Genomic DNA, 26,589 nt, shown 5'->3' with positions numbered 1-26,589 from the left:
TTGGAGAATGCACTCCAGTTCACAACACCTAATTTAGACAAAATACAGATCACACAATATTAAATCATTTTGAAGAAAGGCATTAACATGTCATGTTAACATAGTCATATAAGTTTTTTTTATGAGATTATACATTACAGGAAGATGCTAAACAAATAAATGCTTGACTAAAGTACAATTCAAGTTATGAGTAATTTTATACACTGTAAAAAGAATACTGTGAAAAATACAGTAACTTGCTGGCAGCAATTAGCTAGTAAGTTGCTGTATTTCATTTCACAGTATTCTTACTGTAAATGTAACTGCAGTAAAATTAAAATTACTGTGAACTCTTTTACAGTAATAATCACAGTACTGTATTTCATAACTACTACTGTAATAGGGATTACTGCATTTATTTTGTGTACTGTAAAATGAAGACACTGTTTGTCACAAAAATGCCTTTTATTTTCTCACTTTAAATTACAAAAATTCATAATTTAAAAATAGCATAGCATACATTTTTTTCAACATGTTACATTTTTTCTGTGAACATCTCAAAACTTTTCTGAACACATACATTTTTTTTATATGTTAACATTTTTCTGTGAATATTTAATTTAATTTCAACACTTCATACAAAAACACTTTTCTGAACACACAAAACAATCAATATTTATTAAAATGTTTCTGGTAAATTACAAATGCATAAAAATTAAATGATTTACATTTACAGCAGGATTTCAAACCTGAATATTGTTTTTCTCCAAGACGGTTTTTTTTTCAGAACTATTATTCTTTTAAAACTGGACCTGAACTAGTTGACTTCCTGGGCTGGACTCTACCCTGTAGTGAAAGAAATGGACTATTAATGTAAAAGTTTATAAGCAAGACAGATGGGTTGATGACATATACATAAAAGTTTACTTCACAGTGTTTTAAAGGTGCGGTGTGTAATTTCAAGAAGGATCTCTTGACAAAAATGAAAAATAATATACAAAACTTAATTATCAGGGGTGTATAAAGACCTTTCATAATGAACCGTTATGTGTTTATTGCCTTAGAATGAGACGTTTTAACTACATACACAGAGGGTCCCCTTACATGGAAGTCGCCATTTTGTGCAGCCATGTTTCTACAGAAGCCCTTAACGGACAAACTTTTTTACTAAGTTGTCTCCAACTATGACATGTTTGTCCGGTGGCAGCTACCGTAGTTTCTCTATGTGTTTCAAAAGCAAGAGGTGAGCAGTGGACTGAGCAGTTGGTTGCAATTCACAACTTCACCACTAGATGCCGCTAAAATTTACACACTGCACCTTTAAATAAACAATTTTTATTTTTTTATATGCTCTGTTGGTGGTTTGTGGAGTAAAATCTAATATTTATTATTTAATAACTGTCTACATTAAAGGCGGAGTGCACAATGTTTGAAAAACGCTTTGGAAAAGGAGACGGGCCGACTACCAAAACACACTTAAAGCCAATCAGCAGTAAGGAGCGTGTCTACTAACCGACATCCTTGCTGGGTTGCGTATGTGTGAGGCGGGTCTTTTAAAAGAAGGTCCAGATTCTATTGGGGTAGGGGCGTGTTTGTTTAGGTGATTTCAAATATCAACATTGGCTTTCAAACATTGTGCACTCCGCCTTTAATACTATTATAAAATTATACATGAATATCCCACATTTCTGCCACAATACCATGTTTACAGTTAGTGATACAACAGTGAAATTTATGGTAAATATTTTTTGATTTTTGAATGGAAAAGTATTGTTTCACTCGACACGCCAAACACATATTTTGAAATGACGAACCACACACATGACGGGCTACATACATGTTGTGACAAACTTCGCATCGTGCGCCCTCGAAAAAAGAAGTCACCGGCCGCCACTGCATTAGAGCTGTGCTGCTTTTCTACCGTTTGCATGGCGAGTTAAATTAAACGTTTGATGTTTAACAATAGCACAACAGTTGATATAAACAAAAATAAACACTTTAAGAAGTATTTTACTAATCGGGTAGTTGGTTAAAGAATGAGTACTCAAATATTTGTTCCCATTCCTAGTAAAAACTATATAAAAAACAAATAAGTGCTTACCTCTGGATAAATTCCAATGTAGTGGCTGCATCATACATGGCTAGAGCAGAAGTGAAATCACAACGGTCACTCAATTGGAGGAGAACTCTGCCCTCGATGGAAAGCATCCATTTTTTGCCCCCAGAATGGACTCTCCTAAAAAATATTAAATAAAAGTTGACATTGCACAGTATTCAATCTGATATGGTTTACTATTTTACATAAGCAAAATTTATTGAAAACACTAGCCCTACATAACTACCTCTTTTTTTCCTATTAGATCAATAACCACTAGAGATTTTTGGAATGTATGGGCAAGATGACATAAAACTTTGTTCACACCACACAGTGACTCGATACAAATATGCTTTATAGATGAAGTAACCTTTAAAATTGGCATCTATTGTGTATGTCGAGTGCTGGGATCTTACCGAGCATGATGAGCTTGAGTTTTCTGTAACACAAAATAAACAAACAAATAAAAACTATTAGAAATCACAAGTACAATATTCATAAGAGAAAAAGTGTGTCAATAATGTACAAAAATAACTTGCATTAACCAAGAGAAAAACAGCTTCTTCCTGTTGCATGGTTTCTGTGCACTTTAACATGTTTGATATATTAATATATATATAGGGACAAGTGTTGTAAACTAGCTTCGGCTAAAAACACTATGATACATACATCAAATGACTGTTTACAGTGTATTTATGTCTCTTCTCTGTATCTGTCCCTACTAAAATAAACGTAACGTAACGTATGTCACTCATCACCTGATCATTGTCTGTCAGACGCTTGTTTGAGATGCAGCTTGCCTTGCCTGGAATTTAGACGAGCGCAGACGGCTGCAGTAAGGTGAGGAGTGAAAAAACTGTAGGCAAGCCGGACACTTCATGAATTTGTTGTGGACTGCAAACATCAGCAATGGAAGAGATCGCGTTCGCGTATTTAATCGCGGATTAAATAGATGCAACTGAAATACATTAAGATGTTTATAAGGAGAATCAACAAAGGTGAATTGTTCATTACTGGAAGGCTAGTAAATGTTGGGATGTAATCTAAGTCTAAATTCGTTTTTGTGTAAAATATAAACAGCTCACAGTACAACTAATCCAACACCAATACACAAGTTTAAAGGAATTAATAAAAAAATATGAATGTCATAATAAGAACAAGTTGAAAAACGCATCTCGCGCTGATCACCGGTGATCGGTTATGTGCAGATTTAGCTCATATCAAACAAGCCTATTAACTTTTGTTATGCTATTTACGTAAGAGATAATATATAGTTAGGCGGTTGTTATATCGAATGTTAGCAACTTTTAATCTTGTTTGTGGTGTTTTAGATATTATGGTTAATGTTGTTTATTTGAAAAATGTAAACATTTGTGTTCTATTTATTATTTTATATGTAGGCTGTTGTTTGTGCCTCTTAAACTCTGGTGTCAATTAAAGATGTTTCTTTGATGGTCAGTGAAAATCACTTTATCAGTCTTTTTATTCAGCAAGTTCATCAGGGTGTATTCGTTGCACTGCACTGCTATTCAGTTCAGTCAGTGGTATTATATTTTTCCTGTTAGACATCAAACATGGAACTCAAATCAAGAACTCAAGGAGGCAGTTTCCCTGACAGAAATTAAACTAGTCATGGACTAAACTAAAAGTAGGCTAAGGGCTGTCCAAATTGAAAAAAGCTTGCACTGACATATCTTAAAATACACCAGTGCCCTTTGTTTTGCCTCAAAATGCACACAAATAATGTTTTTAGTAAGGCATGTTTGTAAAAATTGGTTATGTTTTCTAATTAAACTAAGGCAGAGTCCTGGCTTAAAATAATCCCTGTCCGGGACCACCCCAAGGTCTTTTTTGTAGGCTACATGTTGCCACATAAGAACGTACTCAGGACCAGCAGCGTAAAAAAGATAATTAACATACAGTATACATAGAATAATTAAAAAACATAATTTAAAAGACAAAATAAAAAAAGTAACATAGTAGATATAATAATTACAGTATAGCTATAAGGTAGTCATTTCTTTTCTTTAGGCCTTACTTCGATCTAATGGGCCCCCGACCAAATTGTGCTTAGGGCCCCCGAAGGTCTAGGGCCGGCTCTGACGATGACGTAGCATCCTAGAAATTCTGGCTTCCGAGGATCCTTTCTTGACATTGGGAAACGGTTACATTATGACTGAAGTCTCGCTGGAAGGCTGAAGGAACAGAAACCCCTGGAAAGGTAGGAGTTTTAATTTAAACGTTAAAATGTGTTTAATCATTACGACAGTAAATGTTTGCTCTGCCATTGTTGAAGAATCAATTCAGATAAAATTTCGCGGACGCTCGCCCTCGGTATAGGCCGTTTCTCAAACGGAAGGCTGCATCCTACGGAGGTCGCATAGGCGGGCTGTATACGTCATCAAACCTGGTTTATTAAGTTAACTGAGCATTACATTCGCAAGTCATAAGCATATTACAACAATTTACGATAAACTAAGAATAATAGTCAACTTTATACTTGTTAACTTTCTGAAATAAGACACGCGACCTCCAGAGGCTGCAGCCTTATGAGGCCGTATGACGGCCGTATGAGCTTGCGCACTTTACCCGCTGCGTATGAATGAAAGAGTATATTATTATTACTCTAAAACAGTGGTCACCAATCCTGGTCCTGGAGGGCCGGTGTCTCTGCAGAGTTTAGCTCCAACCCTAATCAAACACACCTGAAGCACCTTAATTAGATGCTTCAGGTGTGTTTGATAAGGGTTAGAGCTAAACTCTGCAGAGACACCGGCCCTCCAGGACCAGGATTGGTGACCACTGCTCTAAAACCTTATACATTTACTCTAACATTGAACTAAAGTAAGCTAAGCTTACATACGATACCAAAATGTACTAATACAAGTAACGTTAACTTAAATATGGCTAACAAATTTCCTATACAAAGGAAATACAAACTATCAAACTGCACACTTGAACCAATATAAATACTGTATATGGTAAAGAAATCTTACCCTGTAACGAAAACTTGACGAAATTATGACCTTATCTAACAATTAACTACAAAATAAATGGGATTTAGTATCAAAAATGTCGAAGTTTTTCCCTCTTTTACCATCGTCTCGGTTGTGTCAGTTGAAGTATGATGTGTGACGCCTCGTGCCAGATAATTCAAATGATGTCGCTCGCAATAGATCTATCTGACACTTATTCATAGTATACTTCAAGATGCCCTGAACCCACAACAAAACCTACAATAATATCAAAGATCAATATATAAGACAACTTACATTATTTTACGTAATAGTAAAATATTTTTGTACCGTGTGTGACCTATGCTTTGTATGTTCACTTTGTAGCTGGTCTTAGCTGGTCAGGGTGGGAGGACCATCTTGAACCAGCTAAGACCAGCCAACCAGTTTAGCCAAGCTGGTTTAAGCTGGTGGGTCAGCTGGTTTTCTAGCCTGACCAGCTATAAAGTGGCCAAAAAACCAACACACATCCTGCTACACAATCCTGAACAGCTAATACCAGGCTGAGAGACCAATTAAAACCAGTCAACCAGCTTGGGCTGGTTTTAGCTGGTTTTCAGAATTCATATTGAGATTGATTTGCATTTAGACCAATGGGTAGCATATGTTCAAATTTACCCACCTTTACTTTGAGTGAACTGTCACACCAACAATATAACCATAAACATAAAATATTAGGTAAAAGAGAGCATGCTTTCTATTTTAAGCACAGAATTCTGTCTCCCTTATCTTTACAAATTTTGCTAGGGATTTCTTGCAAGACATCTTAAACATCTTTACAACTTCTGAATGTGTTCATTTCGTTGTTTAAGGTTAGAAGAAAAGCGGAAAGAATTGACATCGCAGTAAACCCAGCAAACAGCCAGAGACACAAGAGACACACACACACAGAGCCGGCCCAGCCACTAAACAACCCTTGCGATCGCAAAGGGCGCCGTGGCCAGCAGAGGGCCCCATAGAGTCACTGCCAGCTAGTGGTTGAAAAAAAATTATACATCCAAAGTAACATAAAATAAATAAAAAGAAATGGATCTACAGCGCTCTTTATCGGGCATCATAATAAGCACAGTTGTTTTTATTTAGTTCTTTATTATGGCGAGTTCCCCGCTAATCTTGACCCTGACTGACCCCCCAGCAAACAGGGGACGTCCTCCGGACGTAGCGAACGTCCTCTTAGGTCCGCATAAGGTCCGCATTGTAACGTTCGCTGGCGGACATTCCGGGGACGTCCGCATATGGTCCGCTAAATAACGTTCGCTGGCGGACCTTCCGGGGACGTCCGCATATGGTCCGCTAAATAACGTTCGCTGGCGGACCTTCCGAGGACGTTAGCATATGGTCCGCTAGACAACGTTCGCAGGCGGACCTTCCGGGGACGTGAAACCACTCAGTTTTTTTATAAACCCATACTACACATTTAACCATAAGGCAGGGTTACCCTTTCATGCAGACATCAAAGTAAAAATGCTGTTTTTGCTATTACTTTACTAATGAAAATCGTAGTTTATAGTATCTAATATTATTTTATAATTATTATTATTTTTTTCTTAATTTTTAAACTAGTATGCTAAAACATGGCCTTTATATCAACCCTTTACTGATTTTATTACATAGATCCCATTAAAGCAACTTACAATTTTACAATAATTTTACATTTAACGTGAATAAAAAGATCTGGCACCATGTCTTTTTTAGTTAATGATTTTCCATACTATTCCTAAGACATAACTATTGTCAATAAATCGAAATCACAATGCACATATTCATGTAATAGTTAAAGAATCCACCATTGTGAAGTTACACATCACCCAATTAAATATAAATGAAGTGCAAGTACTTGTTTATTCTGATTAATATGATACGGTGTTGTGTGGTTCAAGCGTTGTCTTTCTCATATATGAAGCACTGCATGATATATAATTGTCACACAGCAAAAATCTATACAAATACATTATATCAAGGAAAAACAAACTTAAATCTACAACTACAGCTCAAATGTAAAACTTTTATTATTGCAAAGGATTCAAATGCAAGCAAAGCAATGCAAACAGAAATGCAGAATGACATTCACTCAATCTGTTGCAAGCAATGACTTTCAAACAGCAAGTGCTAAAGGGCCAAACACGCGGAACACAAGTCCAACGCTGAAAATTCTGGAAAAGAACAATTGAAAAAAGATACAGGTAAGACATACATCCTCATATAAACTTGAACTATATCTCAAATTCTACACCCATCATTTAAACTGTCAGAAAGTGTTGATTAGACTGCAAAATAAGGTGTACTTTGTAATTTCATAATTTTCCTTTTTTTCTATTATTTTTCTTTTTTCTATACGGTTTCTTACTAAAATGTCTTTAGTGTTGCCAGCTCTCGTGAGACAAAAAAGCAACCGCTGCTTCAAAAACAAGCCCAATATTATTATATTGTTTACTGTCAACAAATGAGCTCAAAACATTTTAACCTTCAACCCCTCTGAAATTACACATTTTTAAGTTTAGTATTAAATTGCAAAGATAACACTTTACAATAAGCTTGTATTTGTTAGCATTTGCCACTATGAACTAACAATAAACAATACTTCTACAATATTTATTAATCTTAGTTCATGTTAATTTCAGCATTTGGTAAACCATATTTCAAAGTTATATCTGTTACAGGTGTATTATATTTTGTTGTGGCATCTAGCAGTGAAATTGCGAATAGCAATCAACCTAAATTTCGAAGCGCAATGTGATTCTATGGTAGCTGCCACAGGACAAAAATGTCATTGTCACTCTGAAGCCCATGTTATAGTTGTGCGTAAGGTCTACACCGTAGGTTATCCATAGCCTGAGCGTAGCCTGATTTTTAACAGCGTGTCAGTTCTACGCGGACCACAAGCGCTGTTATTGGTTCACTAGAACCCCTCCCATCAGGTAAAAAACTGCGTCATAGCCATTTCCATTTGCGACGGTGAGAACAAAAATAGGCCAAGTTGAGGAATGACTTAACTCAAACTGCTGCAACGAGTCGCTGTTTATTTACTTCGATCACTGCTGGTCAGTGGCGCTCGTGACTCCTCATTCGAGGGGCGCTAATTCAAAATAAGTGTTCGGAGTATCATGTGTGTGGTCCCCTTTTCCAAAATATGTGTCCTGCGTGTCGAGAGATCCTATGTGCATCACATATTTTGTCAAAATAAGTGCCTGCTGCACATGCGTCAAAACCGTTTATGATAAAAGAGACGCTCACGTTCACAAAATACACACAAGACACTCCCTTAACACTAAACTCTGATAAACATGGGATTATGCGAGTATCTGGCAAAAGCGAGCGTCTCTTTTATCATAAACCCTTTAGACGCATCTGCAGCAGGCACTTACAGGATCTCTCATAGTGCAGAACACATACTTTGAAAAAAGGAACCACACACATGACAAGCTACATACATGTTGTGATGAACTTTGCATCGAGCGCCCTCAAAAAAAGAAGTCACCGGCCGCCACTGCTGCTGGTCTTCTCAAAACATACGCAACAATCTGCTGTTTCTTCATTTGTGAGTTAAACTGACCAAGCTGCTTCTGTGGTTACATGCGTGGATACTGCCTATCAGCGGTCTACATGTATGTTTGCTATATTGAGCCCTTGAGACAACGTATGGACGAAACACGCTCTGTAGAACAGTTTTGTCCATTTAGGGCTACTGTAGAAACATGATGGTGACTTTCATGTATGCTGGCCCGCAGTGTATGGACATAAAAACGGCTCACTTAAATGTATGTCTTCATCTGTAAAAGATAAAAATCTCCATATCTCATTAAATGTGAATAAATATCAAGATCAAAATGCCGTGTTAACACTGCAAGAAAGAATTAAAACGTTTTAGGTTTTGGTGTATCAGATAAATTTGCTTCCCTTAATCATTCAAGCCAGGAAGTAGGGCACTTTTGGCGCTTTTCCATTGCATAGTATGACCCAGTTCAGCACAGCTCACTTTTGGGGAAGGGGTAATGGGTTTCGGATGCGAAGCCATGTGCAAAGTTACAAAAATGCAGAGCACACCACCGCGCCCATGTCTGGATGGCAGTTTTGTAACTTTGCGCATGGCTCCGCATTCAAAACGCACCAAAAGTATAGGCGTAAATGTTCTGTCAGCGGAGTACAGGTACTGATGACACGGGTGTTTGTATAGAACCTGTCATGTGAGAGAGGTAGTGGAAAATCTACTTGTGGCTTTCAATTTTGATTTTGTGGCTGCATTCCATTAATATGCTCTGTTGCTCCATGTTGTGTGTGTTTGTATCACATTTACGATGATGTTACGGCAGTAGAGAGGACGCAACTTTAACAATAAGGCTATAATCAGGGGTGCACATAACTTTTTTTGTCCTGGTTCTCAAAGAAGTACCTGGAGATGTTACTTGGTACTCACACTATTCATAGCACAGACATCCTACATGCTGACATCATCACTTTTCTCCTGACTACTCTTTTCGCCATATCGCTTTTGTTTAAACATGGTAGACAATGATGTACATAAAATATCCCTGGTTATTGTTTTTTACTTATCTAATCTTTATAAATAACTACTAGCCTAACTCATATAAATGTATACTTGTACTAGCAAGCTGTCTGAAGCATTGAGATGCGGATCACTGCTAACAACACACATTAATTATCTTACCACTGATGCACGAAGAAATCTCTTATGTCAAAGTAAATTAGCTAACTATGTAACAAAATTCCAGCAACGTTGGTACGCTAGAATTTTTTCTATTTGAGCATACGCACCAGTTATGTGCACCCCTGCCTATAATCTCACCCACTCTGAAGCGACACTAAACTGTACTGGAAAAGCAACGAAAGCGAGCTGAGCTGCATCGTGCCGAGCCAAGTTGTACCCTACATTGGAAAAGCGCCATATCATGACATCGGACCCTGGAACACAGAAAAGCATGAGACAGTAAAAAGCATCAGATGTTAGGTTGTGTTTGAATGCTTTCTATGAACAATTTCCCCCTGAACTATGCATGTAAATGAAATTAAACTACCTATTCTTTCTTTCCCCTTCTTAAACATCCTTTAAAACCATAGCCAAAAAACTCAAGATCTTAGCTTGTTATTAACAATATCCTTATTTGTTCCAACAAATATAACTATATAACTTGCTATACAAGTTAATTATACAAATATAACTCATTAATAATCTTATTAACAAATATTACCAAATTCAATTATTTTAGCCAGGAACACTTAAATGTCACTACATTGAAATGTCATATATGGTTATAAAAGTATATATTTTGACTCACATCTAAATATGGTGGCCTGCAGGTCTTCATTCTTGATGGGATTCAGAAACTGTGAACTGTCTTCACAGACAAATAATACAAAGTCAGCCTAAGAGTGTGGAGTAAACAGCATCAAGCCTTTCTTTAATAAGGAACTCATCTACAAAAAACAAACAAATACTTGTTATACTTTTATGAATTGTCAAGTTGTACAACACACAGCAATTAAGATTAAGACAAACAAAAAAATCACTGATTTTATTAATTCCATTGTTGTGTCTAATATATAGAAACAACTTGTGTTGTAACAGGAAAGATGACAGCCAGATGACGTCAAAGTATCGCGAGAGCGAGACGAAATTTGATTTCTTGAATCCTTCTCGCGGTACTCTGACGTCATCCGGCTGTCAGTCTTGCGGCGCCGCATGAAGTCAAAGAAGCCTCCTGACTGCGTGCGAGAACATTTTGAATTATCTGGCACGAGGCATCACACGTCAAACTTCAACTGACACAACGGTCTCGGTGAAGGGAATAAGCAAAAGCTCCTTTAAATTTCGTAATTTTTTATACACATCCCGTTTATTTTGTAGTTAATTGTTAGATAAGTAAGTAATTTCGTCAAGTTTTCGTTACAGAGTAAGATTTCGTTATCATCGTTACCATATACAGTATTTATATTGGTTCAAGAGCGCAGTTTGATAACTCATTCAAGGTTTGTAGCCATATTTAAGTTACTCGCTAACTTTGTTTAAGTGTTAGAGTAAATGTATATGGTTTTAAAGTAGTATTAATATAAGTAACTGCGCCTCAATCCGAAGGCTAACCACTGGAAGTAGCATTTGTAGGCTGTATACCTTTTACGTCATCAAGACTGTCATATTTAAGAATATTAACAATTATAAAGTTAACTATTATTCTCAGTTTATCGTAAATTGTTGTAATATGCTTATGACTTGCGAATGTAATGTTTATTTAACTGAAATAAACCAGGCTTGATGACGTATGCAGCCTGCATATTCGACCTCCGGACAATGTAGCCTTCCGTTTGAGAAACGGCCTACAAGTTGAGCGTTCGCGAGATTCTGCCGAATTGATTCTTCAATAATGGCAAAGCAAAAAGTAACTGTCGTGATGATAACCCACATTTTAAGGTTTAAATTAAAACTCCTACCTTACCTTTCCAGGGGGTCCTGTTCCTGCAGTCTTCCAGCAATACTGGCGCGTATGACGATGCGGACACGAACTGCACACTACAGTATACCGCCGCCTACTGTACTGTAGTAAAATAACGTGTAGGATTGAATACTGTGGCAAACGCAGTAAAAAAGCCATTTAATTCATTGTAAAAACAATGGGCATGCCAGTTTAAGTAACTTGTGGGCTAAATCACCAAAATAAGTTTGTAGATGTGGTTCAATTATTTTTAAAATGTGTAGCATAATGGACCAGCCTGAATGTATTTTTAAACCTTTATTTTTAAACCTTTATTTGGTGGTATATGGTTAAACCTTTTTAATGGTAGCAATAGGCTTTATACCCAGCTGCACTACTTCCTGAACTTCAGCCAGCTCCTTGTTTCATGTCTGCCATTATTGGACAAACTGATTAATCCAGGTGTGCCTGACCTCAGTAGTCACAACAACAATAATCAGACAGACCTGGGTTTATCAGTTTGTCCAATAATGGCAGACAGGAAACAATGGGCTGGCTGAAGTTCAGGAAGTAGTGCAGCTGGGCATAAAGCCTATTAAATAAAAATCTTAAATTGAATCAAATCTCTTATAATAATACATAAAAGCTCTGGGAGGGTTGGGGGTACATCTGGGTAACATTTTAACATTTAATATATTTTGATGTGTGTGTGTATATATATTAACTTTCTTTATTTTGTTTTCTCAGCCTTTAAACATCTAAACATGTCCTCCAAAAAGGTAAGTTCAGCAGATCAGCTTATCTTATTCTGTAATATTGATACTGGTTTGAGAAAAACTAAGATTAAACAACGTACATGTTTCCAGGAAAAAGGGAAAAACACTGGAAAACAATTTCAGCCTAAGGTTTGAGATGGCTAACTGTGTACATTGCCTTTGTGTACTGCAAGCTGAACTTACAGATTTATATGGACTTTACTTACAGGTTTCCTGTGCTGTTTTGCTCCATTTTACAGAACAAAATAAGGCTGAGGTAGCACCATCCTTGTGGTTAGAGTGAAAGAATGTGGTAAGATTTGGTTAATGTTTTATAAAATACAAATGATAAACATGAAGGTCAGCTACATATAAAAAATAATCAAACATGCTTGTTTCCATCTGAAGGGTATTGAGACCAAAATAAATAATGTGCCATTCTGGACAAACAGCTGTTACGTTCCTCTAATGTTTTGTGGAAGCGCTTGTTTTTTTTCTCTCTCTCTCTCTCTCTCTCCCTCTGTCACCTCTTAGGAAATCCCTAATACTGATTGGCAAAGAGACTGCCAATCATCATTGGCGTCGGCCTATCGCCGTAATGATCTCCAGCTGGCAGAGTTTAAAAGAGGGGATTTTCGACGCTAGAAGCCAGCGCCCTTCTCTTTGCACTCAAATTGTTGTTGTTACTTGTTTTGACATTAAGTGTGTAGAATTGTTACCTATGTTACCTTTGTTATTGGAAATAGCACTTTTATGCTGTCTTTATGAGCAGTGGCTCTAATTGTTTCTTTGGGTTAAACCAGAGGAGGTGAGACAGGTAAGAGGTCGCGCGACTTCCATCGCACACACGCAGGTAACTCGTTTGTATAAAACACTAGGTAAGAGGTGACTGCCACCCCCTGTATGTTTTATTTTTCATAGATTAGGGTAGGGAAGCATACGGCGCGCGGCGCTGAAAACTTTCTTTCCTTGTATCTTATTTTTAGTTAGGTAAGTGGGATTAAATAGTCAGTTGGGTTTTGTTATATTTAATTTCTTTGCTTTGGCGTCACCAACGTCTCATTTTCTCTGTTCATATTTGTTTAGTTAATTGTCCATTTACTATATTATTTCACTTCTTAATAAATTTTCACTTAACTGTCAATTTTTGTTGTTGCATTTTCTTTTGCCCACACAATTCATTGAATTACCACAAAAACTAAATAAATGTTGCTCCTTTACCCTGGACATTATATCAAAGGTCGTAACATTTGATGGGGGCTCGTCCGGGATCCTAATTTATCCAAAATATGGTGATTGTGGTAATTTTGTGGTTTGTTGTGGCAAGGAACAATGCTTTAATTCGAGTATGTGGCAGCATAGGAATCGCTTATGCGGTTTAGTGGCGTTCTGGATTGCGTTGATTGTGTTCATGGGGAAGTTCAATTTTGAAGATTTTTTAACTAGCCCATCTTTAATACAGATTGACTTATGTAGGAAAAAGGATTTGAAGCAGATAGCAGATCACTTTCAGATTCAATTGAGTACACAGGCTCGTAAAAAAGAGTTAAAGCGAGTGTTAATCTTGCGTTTGAACGAGTTGCAGGTGTTGCCTACGTCAAATATGGAAGGTGGTGGTGACAACGTGAGTGGCGTGGCTCAGGAGCAATTTAGTTCTGGGGAGGAGGATAAGCAGAGTGGCGGAGCCGATGCTGAAGCAGAGGCGGAGGCCGAAGCTAAGGCTGGCTTACCACCGTTTGATCCTTTTACACCCAGTTCTGTTGGTTCACGGGAAGGAGCCCGATTAAAAGTCCGTATGGCCCGTTTGCAATATGAAGCACAAGAGAGAGCCCAGACGCGCCAAGCTGAATTGAACTTGAAACTCGAAATACGAAAGCTGGAAATTGAGGCTGAGAAGGAAGTAAAGCTGAAGCAACTTGAGTTGGACGCGTTTAAAAATGCTACCGGCTCAGGTGTACAGCGGGACACCGCTCAAGCCAATTTTCCTTCACCGCATGGTGGTTTATCACCCGACACTTTTGAGGTGATTAAACACATTGCACTTGTTCCTCAATTTAGAGAAACCGAAGTAGATACTTACTTCAGTGCGTTTGAACGCATCGCCATTTCACTTCGTTGGCCTAAAGAGGTCTGGTCATTGCTTTTGCAATGTAGGTTATTTGGTAAAGCGCAAGAAGTTTGTTCTACGTTATCAATTGAGGAGAGTCTGAAATATGAATCTGTAAAATCTGCTATCTTGCGAGCATATGAGTTGGTCCCGGAGGCTTATAGACAACGTTTTCGGAAACACAAAAGAGTCCTACACAAACATTTGTGGAGTTTGCTAGGGAGAAGGGAGTATTGTTTGATAAATGGTGTTCTGCTAGTAAGGTAAATGATTTTGATTCCTTAAGAGAACTGATGCTGTTGGAAGAATTTAAGGATTGTTTAGCGGAACGCATAGTTGTGTATCTTAATGAGCAGAAAGTGACTACTTTGTCGCACGCAGCCGTACTCGCAGATGAGTTTATTTTAACTCATAAGAATGTATTTTCTTCTACACGTCCGGAAAAGTTACAGACAGACGCTTCGCAATCTCAAACGTCACGTTCAAAATTTAGCTCTGCTAATAAAGAAGAGCGTGAATGCTTTTACTGTCACAAGAAAGGGCATGTTATCGCTGATTGTTTGGCGTTGAAACGAAAACAGCAACCGCCACCAAAAAGCGTTGGGTTTGTTAAAACTGTTAAGTCCGCGGTCAAAGTACAACCTGTAGAGAAATTTGACGAAAGTTACCGACCTTTTGTGTCAAATGGGTTAATATCTCTGTCGGGAAAAAGTGCAGACCAGGAAGAGATAAAAATACCCAGGGACACTGGTGCTATGCAATCTTTTATTGTGGCAGGTAAATTACAATTATCTGATGATACTTTCTGTGGTTCTAGTGTGATTGTGCAGGGAATTGAGATGGGTTGCGTGAAGTTTCCGCTTCATCGAGTGCACTTACAGAGTGAATTGTGCACTGATTTTGTAAGGGTCGCTGTTTGTCCTTCTCTTCCTGTGAAAGGTGTGGATTTTATTCTCGGAAATGACCTAGCAGGTGGAAAAATAATGCCTGTTGTTGAGGTTGTCGATAAACCAGATACGTTATGTGACTCACTGTCTGAAGCTTACCCTGATATTTTCCCAGCCTGTGCCGTTACCCGTGCTCAGTCACGAAAAGTCGGTGATGTAGTGGATATGTCTACTTCATTCATGTGTCCACTGTTGTCAGGTGATGCATTGGATATGAATCTTGAAACGAGAAATTGTTCAAAAACCGAAGACCTAGGTGAGATGAAGTCAGATGCAGAAATGCTTAACTTGCCAGTGTCACGGGAGAAAATTATCACTGCGCAGAAAGAGGATAAAACTCTTGCGACTTGTTTTAATTCTGCTATTTCACTTGATGTGGCTAATGATAAGAAATGTGCTTACTTCCTAAATAATGACTTACTGATGCGAAAGTGGTGTGCTAACGCTGACGAGATTTTAGACTGGAATATTGTATATCAAATTGTGGTTCCGTTTTCCTATCGTCAACACGTTTTGTGCTTGGCTCATGATCACCAGCTAGCTGGTCACCTAGGAGTTACAAAGACATACAATCGGATTTTAAGACACTTTTTTTGGCCTGGGTTGAAGAAAGATGTTGTTCGCTATTGCCGTACTTGTCATACTTGTCAGGTTATTGGAAAGCCAAATCGAAAAATTCCACCCGCGCCTTTATCTCCAATACCTGCGATGGGAGAACCGTTCGAACATGTGTTGGTGGACTGTGTTGGTCCATTCCAAAAAACGAAGTCTGGTAATCAGTTTTTATTAACTGTTATGTGTATGGCCACCCGATTTCCTGAGGCGATTCCACTAAGAAAAATTACTGCACCTGTTGTTTGTAAGGCATTAGTGAAGTTCTTTTCTACATTCGGACTTCCAAAGATAATACAAACTGATCAAGGTACAAATTTTTTATCAAAACTTTTCGAACAAGTACTGGAAACCTTGAACATTTCGCACCGAGTCTCAAGTGCATACCACCCGCAGAGTCAGGGCGCACTTGAGAGGTTTCACCAAACCCTTAAGTCAATGTTAAGGAAAGATTGTTATGATACCGCTAAAGACTGGGATGAGGGGATTCCTTTAGTTTTATTTTCCGTAAGAGAGACTACTCAGGAATCTCTCGGATTTAGCCCCGCTGAGCTTGTGTTCGGACATCAAGTTAGAGGTCCATTAAAAGTTCTTAAAGATCACATCTTAGAGCCTACACGGAGTTCACAGACAAATGTATTGGATTATGTATGCACTTTTCGGGAACGTCTTCATACTGCTTGGTCGTTGGCTAAAGAGTCGCTTGCGAGTGCTCAAAAAAATATGAAGCACAAATATGATAGGCAGGCGGTAGTGCGATCATTTCAACCTGGTGATGAAGTGCTTGTGTTGTTACCTGTGGCAGGATCATCTTTGTAGATGCAAGATGAGTGAAACTGATTATATGTTGTGCCCACCTGACCGAAAACGTAAAACCCGTGTTTGTCATCTTAACATGTTAAAAGCTTACGTCAGAGAGTCGTCAATGTCAACGACAAGTGCTGCAGAGACTGCAGGGCCCGCTGTCTCGTCTGTTGCGATAGCCGTGGATTTGACGCCACCGTCTGATATGTTGGATGCGGATACAGATGGTGTGGTGTTTCGTCATGATTTTCAGCAGACTGCAAGGTTAGAAAATTCTGAGATTTTGAAAGATCTTTCCTCATATCTTGACCATTTAACTGTGACTCAGAGAATAGACATTGTGAAGTTACTCAGTGATTTTAAATGTTTATTTGGTGATGTTCCTACGCAAACAAATGTTCTGAAACATGACATTAATGTGGACGGTGCTCGACCTATCAAGCAACATGCATACCGTGTAAATTCATTGAAGCGATCGGTTATGCGTAAAGAGGTTGAGTATTTGCTGGAAAACAATTTGGCTAAGCCAAGTTGTAGTCCCTGGTGTTCTCCGTGTTTATTAGTCCCAAAACCTGACGGTACATTCAGATTTTGTACAGATTACCGTAAAATAAATGCTGTGACTGTACCGGATAGTTACCCGTTACCTCGCATGGAAGATTGCGTTGACAATATTGGGTCTGCACGTTTCGTTACAAAACTCGATATGCTGAAAGGGTACTGGCAAGTTCCGCTCACTTCACAGGCTTCAGATATTTCAGCTTTTGTAACACCAGATAATTTCCTGCAATATACATCAATGGCTTTCGGATTAAGAAACGCTCCCGCAACTTTCCAGCGTCTCGTTAATATTGTTTTACGTGATGTGCCAAACTGCAACGCATACCTCGATGACTTGGTGTTGTATTCGTTGAACTGGAAAGAACACATTTGTTTGTTGAGAACTGTATTCGAACGACTGATGAAGGCAAACTTGACACTAAATTTAGCAAAATGTGAATTTGGTAAAGCAACTGTTACTTACCTTGGAAAAGAGGTCGGCCAAGGCCAAGTTCGACCAGTAGCGGCTAAAGTCACGGCGATAACACATTTTCCTATTCCTACGACCCGGAGAGAGTTGCGAAGATTTTTGGGTATGGCAGGCTATTATCGTAGCTTTTGTAAGAATTTTTCAACTGTAGTGAGTCCTCTTACTTCACTACTTAGTCCGACGAAGTCTTACGTGTGGTCTGCTGAGAGCCAGCATGCTTTCGAGTCAGTTAAAGCCCTGATGTGTAATGCACCTGTTTTAATGGCACCGGACTGTACAAAGTGTTTTAAACTAGAGGTGGATGCTAGCTCTGTGGGTGCTGGTGCTGTTCTTATACAGGAGGATGAGAATGGTATCGAACATCCAGTTAGTTATTATTCTCGGAAGTTTAATAAACATCAGCTGAACTATTCAACGATTGAAAAGGAAGCTCTTGCTTTATTGCTCGCGTTACAACACTTTGAAGTTTACCTTGGTTCCAGTAGCTTACCAGTGGTGGTCTATACGGATCACAACCCCCTTGTGTTTTTGACTCGCATGTACAATCAAAATCAGCGCTTAATGCGCTGGGCTCTTATTGTCCAGAGTTTTAATCTTGAGATTAAACATAAAAAGGGTTCGGAAAATGTGTTGGCTGATGCTCTCTCGAGAGTATGATGTACTTCAAATATGATGTACTTGTTATTTTCACAAAACTAGTTTGCTCTTAAGTGTGGGAGTGTTACGTTCCTCTAATGTTTTGTGGAAGCGCTTGTTTTTTTTCTCTCTCTCTCTCTCCCTCTGTCACCTCTTAGGAAATCCCTAATACTGATTGGCAAAGAGACTGCCAATCATCATTGGCGTCGGCCTATCGCCGTAATGATCTCCAGCTGGCAGAGTTTAAAAGAGGGGATTTTCGACGCTAGAAGCCAGCGCGCTTCTCTTTGCACTCAAATTGTTGTTGTTACTTGTTTTGACATTAAGTGTGTAGAATTGTTACCTATGTTACCTTTGTTATTGGAAATAGCACTTTTATGCTGTCTTTATGAGCAGTGGCTCTAATTGTTTCTTTGGGTTAAACCAGAGTCGTATAATAACAGAGTTACGAAACGCTTTGATCTCGCCGCCGCGCGGTCACGTGATTTATGTAACGTTCTACAGTTCCAAACCAAGCAGGGCTGTCAATCTGTTTGCATAGGTTTTCAGCTATTTTAGGTAAATATTAGCTTGTAATGGGAATTGATCACTATACTTACTGTGTTTATAACGTTTTTTTTTTACTAGGGAGTGATGGAAATACAGTAAATCAGTTAATAAAGATAAACAGTTAATTGTTACCCAAATATAACTGTGATTATCTATACCAACCACAGCAACACAGTTTATCTTTTATTTTTGTAGCAAAATATGGCTATATAAATAGGTATCAATCTGCTAAAAACTTAATTCCTACACTTTTACTATATTAAAATCACAAAAAAGATCGCCAACGCGGTTATTTGTAACAGTGAAGCATAACAGAAACACACTAAATTCATATTTTAAATTCACATTAAATGTTAATATAATCATACATGATTTTCGAGGATACATCACTCGTATTACTTACCAAACACAATGAAACGCATAGCACCATTGTGAAGCAGTGTGACTTTCTTATAAGGCATTTAGCTTGTCGCTGTTGCCCCCTAGTGTTACTCGTAATATATAAATAAGATAAGTATAAAGTAGATGGCCACCAGTAATAACATATTAAACCATTAAATCTATATTATTCACACATTATACACAACTCATTAAAATATAAAAATTTTACTAGTTATTATTAACGATAATCATTACCTACAGCAGAGTTCATAAAATATCACTGTTGACTATATTAAAGCAACACTATGTAGTTTTTTTACCTTTAAATAATGTCTCTAAAATAACTTCAGTGATAGAACAACTTTTAACTTGACAAATTGTACTGTTGCTGCAACCTGAGCAGCCTCCTAGCTGCTACAAGCACACTCTGAAAGTGGCGGTGGAGGGTAGGAAACACAGCCCCGCCCCTCCCCCTGCCTGCAGAAGAGTGTCTGATACCAGGCACTGTTGCGCTTTTCAACCACATGGGGGAGCTGTAAGTCATTTTTACATGGAAACTACATAGTGTTGCTTTAATGAAATGTCCGAAAATGTAAAGAGAAACGGTAATTTCATCGATTTACCAGCAGGTGCCATTGAAATGAATGGGCTTCAGTGCTGCGTTTGGAACTATGCGTCACTACCGGTCACTACATGAAACGCTGTTACTTCCGCATTCCATTCTTACAACGGACGTCTATGTGAGTGTCGTAACTCTATTATTATACGACTCTGGGTTAAACCAGAGGAGGTGAGACAGGTAAGAGGTCGCGCGACTTCCATCGCACACACGCAGGTAACTCGTTTGTATAAAACACTAGGTAAGAGGTGACTGCCACCCCCTGTATGTTTTATTTTTCATAGATTAGGGTAGGGAAGCATACGGCGCGCGGCGCTGAAAACTTTCTTTCCTTGTATCTTATTTTTAGTTAGGTAAGTGGGATTAAATAGTCAGTTGGGTTTTGTTATATTTAATTTCTTTGCTTTGGCGTCACCAACGTCTCATTTTCTCTGTTCATATTTGTTTAGTTAATTGTCCATTTACTATATTATTTCACTTCTTAATAAATTTTCACTTAACTGTCAATTTTTGTTGTTGCATTTTCTTTTGCCCACACAATTCATTGAATTACCACAAAAACTAAATAAATGTTGCTCCTTTACCCTGGACATTATATCAAAGGTCGTAACACAGCTGTGGACAATATAAGCAGTCAGAGTAGCCCATTTTCTCACACAGGTAAAGTATGCAAAGTAATACCAAACTTCTTTTTAACCTTCACAAATACTGGCAATCCAAATATACAATGTTTATGTGAGGTACTGTGCAAATGTCTTAGGCCACCATGCTACCATTAGATTTGTTATTTTTGCAATTGTATAGTGATCATATATAATTATTTCTCAGTCTCTTTATTAGAATACAACCAGAAAATAAAGGAAATGTGTATGTAGTATTAAAAACAATATACCGGTAAACGTATAAGCTGAGGTGTCAAGTGTTTAGGGTAAACTCTCCTTCCACTTGAGCAATAGCAGGCAACTGCAGGATCTCTTAAACCTAAATGAAATTAAATCCTAATTTCTAATTCTAATCGAATGACTTCAGGACTTCAGGCTCCTCAAAAAAGCTCAAGATGTGTTTAGTGCCAAGAGAGGTCACACTAAATACTGACTGATGTCTGAAGAAGACATTTAGTTCTGAAAATGGATTTGTTTTTAATTTTGTGTACATTTTTCCTGTATTTACAGTTGGTATCTTAATAAAAAGAGTGAAAAATAAATATGGATGGACATTTAAACTTTGCTAAAACAACAAAGCTGGTGATAGTGTCCCAAGACTTTTGCACAGTAATGTATATTGACCAAGAGTTGTAATGATCAAAACAAATGCATGTCGTCTATTATTTTCTTTAAATGCACATTTATTCACAGTTCAGTAGGACAGTAAATTATCTGAAAGTGAAATCATTATTGAAGGTGATATCATTGTCACTGCATTCATTGTTACATGATTTTAAACAGTGGGAATCATTGTGTAAGTTTCTTAATAATATCAAATACTACTTTTTTGTCTTGTTGTTTCTAGACCTGAGGATAAGATTTCCAGTTTGAAAGTGAAGAAAATGAATCATTATTAACAGCAATTAGTAGTTTTTCAGCTGAGAAGCCAGGTGAAACTATAAGGACACTATGATTTACTTTCATATTATCATTCTTTTATAGATGAGGAGCAACCAGTAAGAAAAAGCAAAAAGATGTTTTGATGTTGCCTGAGGCACCTTATTGTGAGTACATTTTAATGCCATGTACAGTATTTGTAGTATAATGATGATTACTTGATTTATATTTATTAATTTAGCATATGCCTTGAGTGACTTACAAATGATAGAGCATTCAACATTTTACAACAGTTACTACAATACTTACATCATTAATTTTTAAATCTAATTAATTGTCTTTTATCACAAATGCAGCACACCAGTCAATTTCTTCCAATAATGAATCAAGGTACAGTATTTTGTTATTTTTTATCTTAAATTATTGATATTGATAGGCATTTTCTTCCACACAGACTTATTGTTCATTTATTTTACTGGTGTAGGTAATGTTATTAATGTTTCAAAACTCATTCTTGAAAGAAATCCTGGAGTGGAGAATCATTCTGAAAGTAGACCAAATACAGGACAACACCACAGCAGTGGTTGGAAAAATGCAGCAGACAATGAGCAAACCAAGCTGACTTTCAAAAGATGGTATGTGCCATAACACATGCAACATTACTAGTCACTGCTGACGTTTTACCCATGTTTATTAGGGGTCAAGCACCGAAGGTGCTGAGACACCTATTGGAATTGTACTTTTTTCTTTTTCTTAGCCATTGGTGTCTATGGCAGCCCTATGAACCGTATGTAGGAAAATGATGAAATTTGGCACAGTTGTAGTGGTGGTCATAAATAGTCATGTGGCCAAAAATGGGGTCTCTAGCAGTAACTCTATAGCGCCACCATCATCTCAAAAATTCAATGTTCAAATGGTTATAACTCATGATCCATTTGCTCTATGAAAATTCTACTTAGTACACGTGATTGCTCTCCTCATGCTTATTGTTTTTAATACCTTACAGTAAGACTCCACCCATTACAGTAGCGGCCATTTTGAAATGTACAGTATTTCGTTTTTTCGCTACTCCTCCTTCAAATTTGGTTCAATTCTTATGAGATTTGGCACATGTGATCTTTGGAGTGAGCCGCATAGAAATGACTGAACAGAATTTTGATATTTTTCTTTATTTAAAAGTAATTAATGCGTGAACTTAACGAGATTGACGCAAAATTGGTTCTGAAGCTGTATCTCGGTCATTCTTTGATCAATCGAGATGAAATTTGGTACGCTTCATGTCGACCATGAACTGGGGGTCCATGCCAAATTTGGTGACAGCGCCACCTATGGGTCATGAGATAGTAAAAAAGGCTATTTTTGCGCATAACTTCTGAATCATTTGTCAGAAAATTATGATATTGGTGTCTACGGATTCCTTACCTCATGCCGCATCTGTCGATGTGTATTATGCCGGGTTTGACCGAACCGCCTGTCCGCCATTTTGAAATTTGTCATAAATTGTTATAACTTTTGAAGTATTGGATATATTGGCGCAAAAATCGGTAGGAAGCTTTGGCATGATGTCCTGATTGTATCTGGGAAGTCAGAATACAGCGCCACCTAGGGGTTATAAACTATAACAGTTTTTATAGAACTGCTCATAACTTCTGAATACTTTGTCGGATATTAATTTTCTTTGTGAAATTGTATTCACTGGTTTATGCCGATTGCAACGATACCTCGTTTGTCATTTTCCATCATTCTGTTCATGTGTTATTGTAAGGCATATGGTAAATGATTTTTTTCGCTACTCCTTTTACAAATTTTGTTTATTTTATGCCAGGTTCTGCTCGTATAATGTTTGGAGCAATCCGCACAGAAATGACTGAACAGATTTTTCTTGCACCTAGGAATTTTTTTGAGAAAAACCTCTGTAAAGTTGATCGTCCCTGTGATGTTGTCTATTTGTCATAGTTAATTACTTTATATTACATTTTATAGCGTTACTCTACGGAATGTTCTTCTTGTCTTCAATCTCACTTGAGCTTTTTGATTCTCATATACATTGTATTTCTGTGATTTCTGCTCTGCGGTGTCATTTCTACATCTTTGGTGATTGGCATATGTCAATGCTTGCATTTCTGTAATCTCTTTCCTGCTGCCCCTTGAGCTGTGTCTGCTGAGTGGCGCATCCACTAAGTCGTATGCATAGAGATCCTGAATTCATGGGTTCGAATCCCACCTGAGGCAGGTGTTAATTTCTTCTATTAAAGTTTTGTTCTTTCCCACCTATTCTTCTTGACCTGTCTGTAGTTCACATATGTTCTATTTTTGCCATGTTTTCTGTTGCTGCTCTGCACTGCGGTGGTTCTGCTCTGTCATTGCAACGCTTTGGGTACTTGCTGCGCTTTGTGTTCTTGATGCACCTTGGGTGGTCAGTGAGCATTGGGTGATTGATACCTTCTATGTTGCTTGCTGTGCTTTGGGTGCTCATTGCGCTAAAGGTGCTTGGCCCCGAATCGCTGCTTGCAGCTATATTTACGGATTGTTTTTGTTTGTAGATTCGTTATCTGTTTCTTCAAAGGGGAGGCAGTTTGGGAGATGGGAAATAGGAGGATGCTACAGCTACACAGGGCGAATTTCAGCAGCTCAGTTTCACACTTGCAACTAACAATGAATTATAGTGAGTCTGTGTGAATCCCAAACATTTCAAAATTATTTTTGTATATATATTGTATGTAAATTGTAATGTTGTAAATAAAAATGTACAAAATGTTAATAGCACATAAACATTAATAGCAATTAATAGTCTATTTTTAAAACAAAAATAATGTTTGATGCTTTGGATACATATAGTATCATATACTCTACATAGTATACTTCAAGATGCCTTTAACACAAAAACCTACAATAATATCAAAGATCAATGTATAAGACAACTTACATTATTTTATGTCATAGTAAACTAAATTTATACTCTGTGTGACCTATGCTCTCTCTGAGATGTGTATGTTCATTTTGTAGCTGGTCAGGGTAGAAGCATGCTACCATTAGATTAGTTGTTTTTGCAATTGTGTAGTGATCATATATAATTATTTCTCAGTGTCTTTATTAGAATACAACCAGCAAATACAGGAAATGTGTATGTGGTATTAAAAACAGTATAAAGTATAAGCTGAGGTGTCAAGTATTTGGGGTAAACTCCCCTTAAACTTGAGCAATAGCCAGGGGCGCAATGAACAGTTTCAAGGGGGGTATGCAAGACAGAATTTTGGGCCCCTTCCTTTAGATGATTGTTTGATCTTCAAACCATAATGTGTAGCTATATAAAATTACTCAGTTGAGTGCGTTTATTTAATTTTACAGGTCGCATTTGCAACTAAAAGTAAATCCATGAAGCAATAAATAAATACATTTATTCGAAAAACGAATAGCCTACCATTTTAATCTGGAAACGCAGAAAACATTCACGTGACTGATTTTAAATAGATCACTAAAAGAAAAAAAATGCATGGAGATGCATTTCTGAATATGGAAATCTATGGAAGGCGCTTTGAAAGTCGCGGCAGTCAAGTTTTCTGCGCGGTTTTAGAAGCGAAATGTGTACAATTAGGTTTAGCTTATAATAGGTCATTCTTCAGGGTTCATATTGATGATCTTATAGTCCATTTAAAAATGTTCTTAGGAACTGACTGTATTCGTCAGAAAAACACTATCTTTATGTCGCTGTTCTCTGTGCGTGTGGTATGTGTTCCGTCCTCCGCTCATGACAAAAAGAGTGGCCGGCAAAAGTATTAAAAAAATAATATTACGTTGATCTTTAAGAGTGTGCGCTTCTCCCACACACGCCCTTCGCCAGTGACACAGAAATTGCAAAAAGCACAATCAGCTAAAGTTTTAAATATAACGTTGATTTTTAAAAGTCAAAAGCATGCTGCAATCAAATTTGCTGCTGATGGACATGGACATGCAAATTTAATTTCTGTGCACAGAAGGCTGTTTTCTGAAAAGCGATTAAAGTGATATACTCCATAATAAGATTTTGCACATCCAACAACAGCTATATCATTACAAAGATAATACTGCATGTTTTGGCATTTGGTAGCATATTGCAGTAGTTTATATTTGTTACGTAATGAGATGCACAGTGTTTTTTTTATGTTTTTTTTCTTTAATATTAACAACACTTATCAACAAAACATTGATTAAAATAAAGAGACAAATTATATTAAACGAAATTCATTTTAAGCAAACATTTGAAGCAAACAAAACTTAATTTAAACTCAAAAATTATGTCTTATGACTCACTCCATTTGTACCGTCATATTAGCCTTCAATCCATTACAATATATGGCGTTTAAAATTACAGTCTTAATAATCAAATTAAATTGAAACAATTAAGAACATTACAACAATATGTAAACACAACAATACTCAAACATAAATATAAAACAGACATTCTCTATTAGAATACATGTAAAAAAAACAATCTGATATAGCGTTTATAATAGCTGCACTAAGTTTACTATTTTGGGCAAAACCTCCGTTGCAAACCTGAATAAAAATAAATCACTTTCACTTTGAAAATGATGCGCTGTCATTAAAACCAGCTCTTAGTCATTTAAAATTTAACTCAATTATGGCTTATACAATTCTCCTATTTCATGTTTATTTAAAAAATAATATTTTTAACTACACCTATTAAGTTATTGTCTCAGACAATAGCAGGCAACTGCAGGATCTCTTAAACCTAAATAAAATGAAATTCTAATTCTAATCATCAAATGACTTAAGGCTTTTTTGAGGAGAATGAAGTCCTGAAGATGTGTTTCGTGCCAAGAGAGGTCACACTAAATACTGACTGATGCCTGAAAAGACATTTACTTCTGAAAATTGTTTTGTTTTTAATTGTGTGTAAATTTTTCCTGTATTTTCTGTTTGTATCTTAAAAAAAAGAGTGAAAAATAAATATGGATGGACATTAAAACTTTGCTAAAACAACAAAGCTAATGATGGTGGCCTTAGACTTTTGCACAGTAATGTTTGTTACCCATTTTATGTGTAAATGCAAATCAATATGAATATGAATTCTCCCAGTATGGTTTCCGCTGGT

The 26,589-nt window shown here is 37.2% G+C and overlaps 2 long non-coding RNA genes across 6 annotated transcripts in view; one reads left to right on the top strand and one right to left on the bottom strand.

The window, feature by feature from the left end:
• Positions 1 to 212: 212 nt before the first annotated feature.
• The window catches only part of LOC135760321 (uncharacterized), a 61,439-nt gene continuing 35,062 nt past the window's right edge, over positions 213 to 26,589 (bottom strand). For 2 of the 4 annotated variants that reach the window (XR_010537384.2, XR_012337000.1), the window contains 3 exons: positions 2,491 to 2,513; positions 2,081 to 2,215; positions 213 to 825 (listed from right to left, as the gene is read on the bottom strand). This is a non-coding gene — a long non-coding RNA (uncharacterized lncRNA). Of the gene's footprint in view, positions 826 to 2,080; positions 2,216 to 2,490; positions 2,514 to 4,112; positions 4,288 to 10,382; positions 10,550 to 26,589 lie in introns of those variants that run through there. The other 2 variants (XR_010537385.2, XR_012336999.1) reach the window with 2 other exon arrangements.
• LOC135760322 (uncharacterized) lies at positions 7,253 to 12,941 on the top strand. Of its 2 annotated transcripts, none has more exons than XR_010537388.2 (3): positions 7,253 to 7,271; positions 12,261 to 12,581; positions 12,677 to 12,941. It is a non-coding gene; the product is annotated as an uncharacterized lncRNA (long non-coding RNA). The 2 variants fall into 2 exon arrangements; XR_010537387.2 differs by lacking the exon at positions 7,253 to 7,271 and adding an exon at positions 10,975 to 11,073 and having other exon boundaries at positions 12,677 to 12,733.

The sequence above is a fragment of the Paramisgurnus dabryanus genome, chromosome 7 (genome assembly GCF_030506205.2).
Source record: "Paramisgurnus dabryanus chromosome 7, PD_genome_1.1, whole genome shotgun sequence".
NCBI lineage: Eukaryota > Metazoa > Chordata > Actinopteri > Cypriniformes > Cobitidae > Paramisgurnus > Paramisgurnus dabryanus.
Note: the sequence above shows the minus strand (reverse complement) of the source record. Positions and strands in the feature narration are given on the sequence as shown.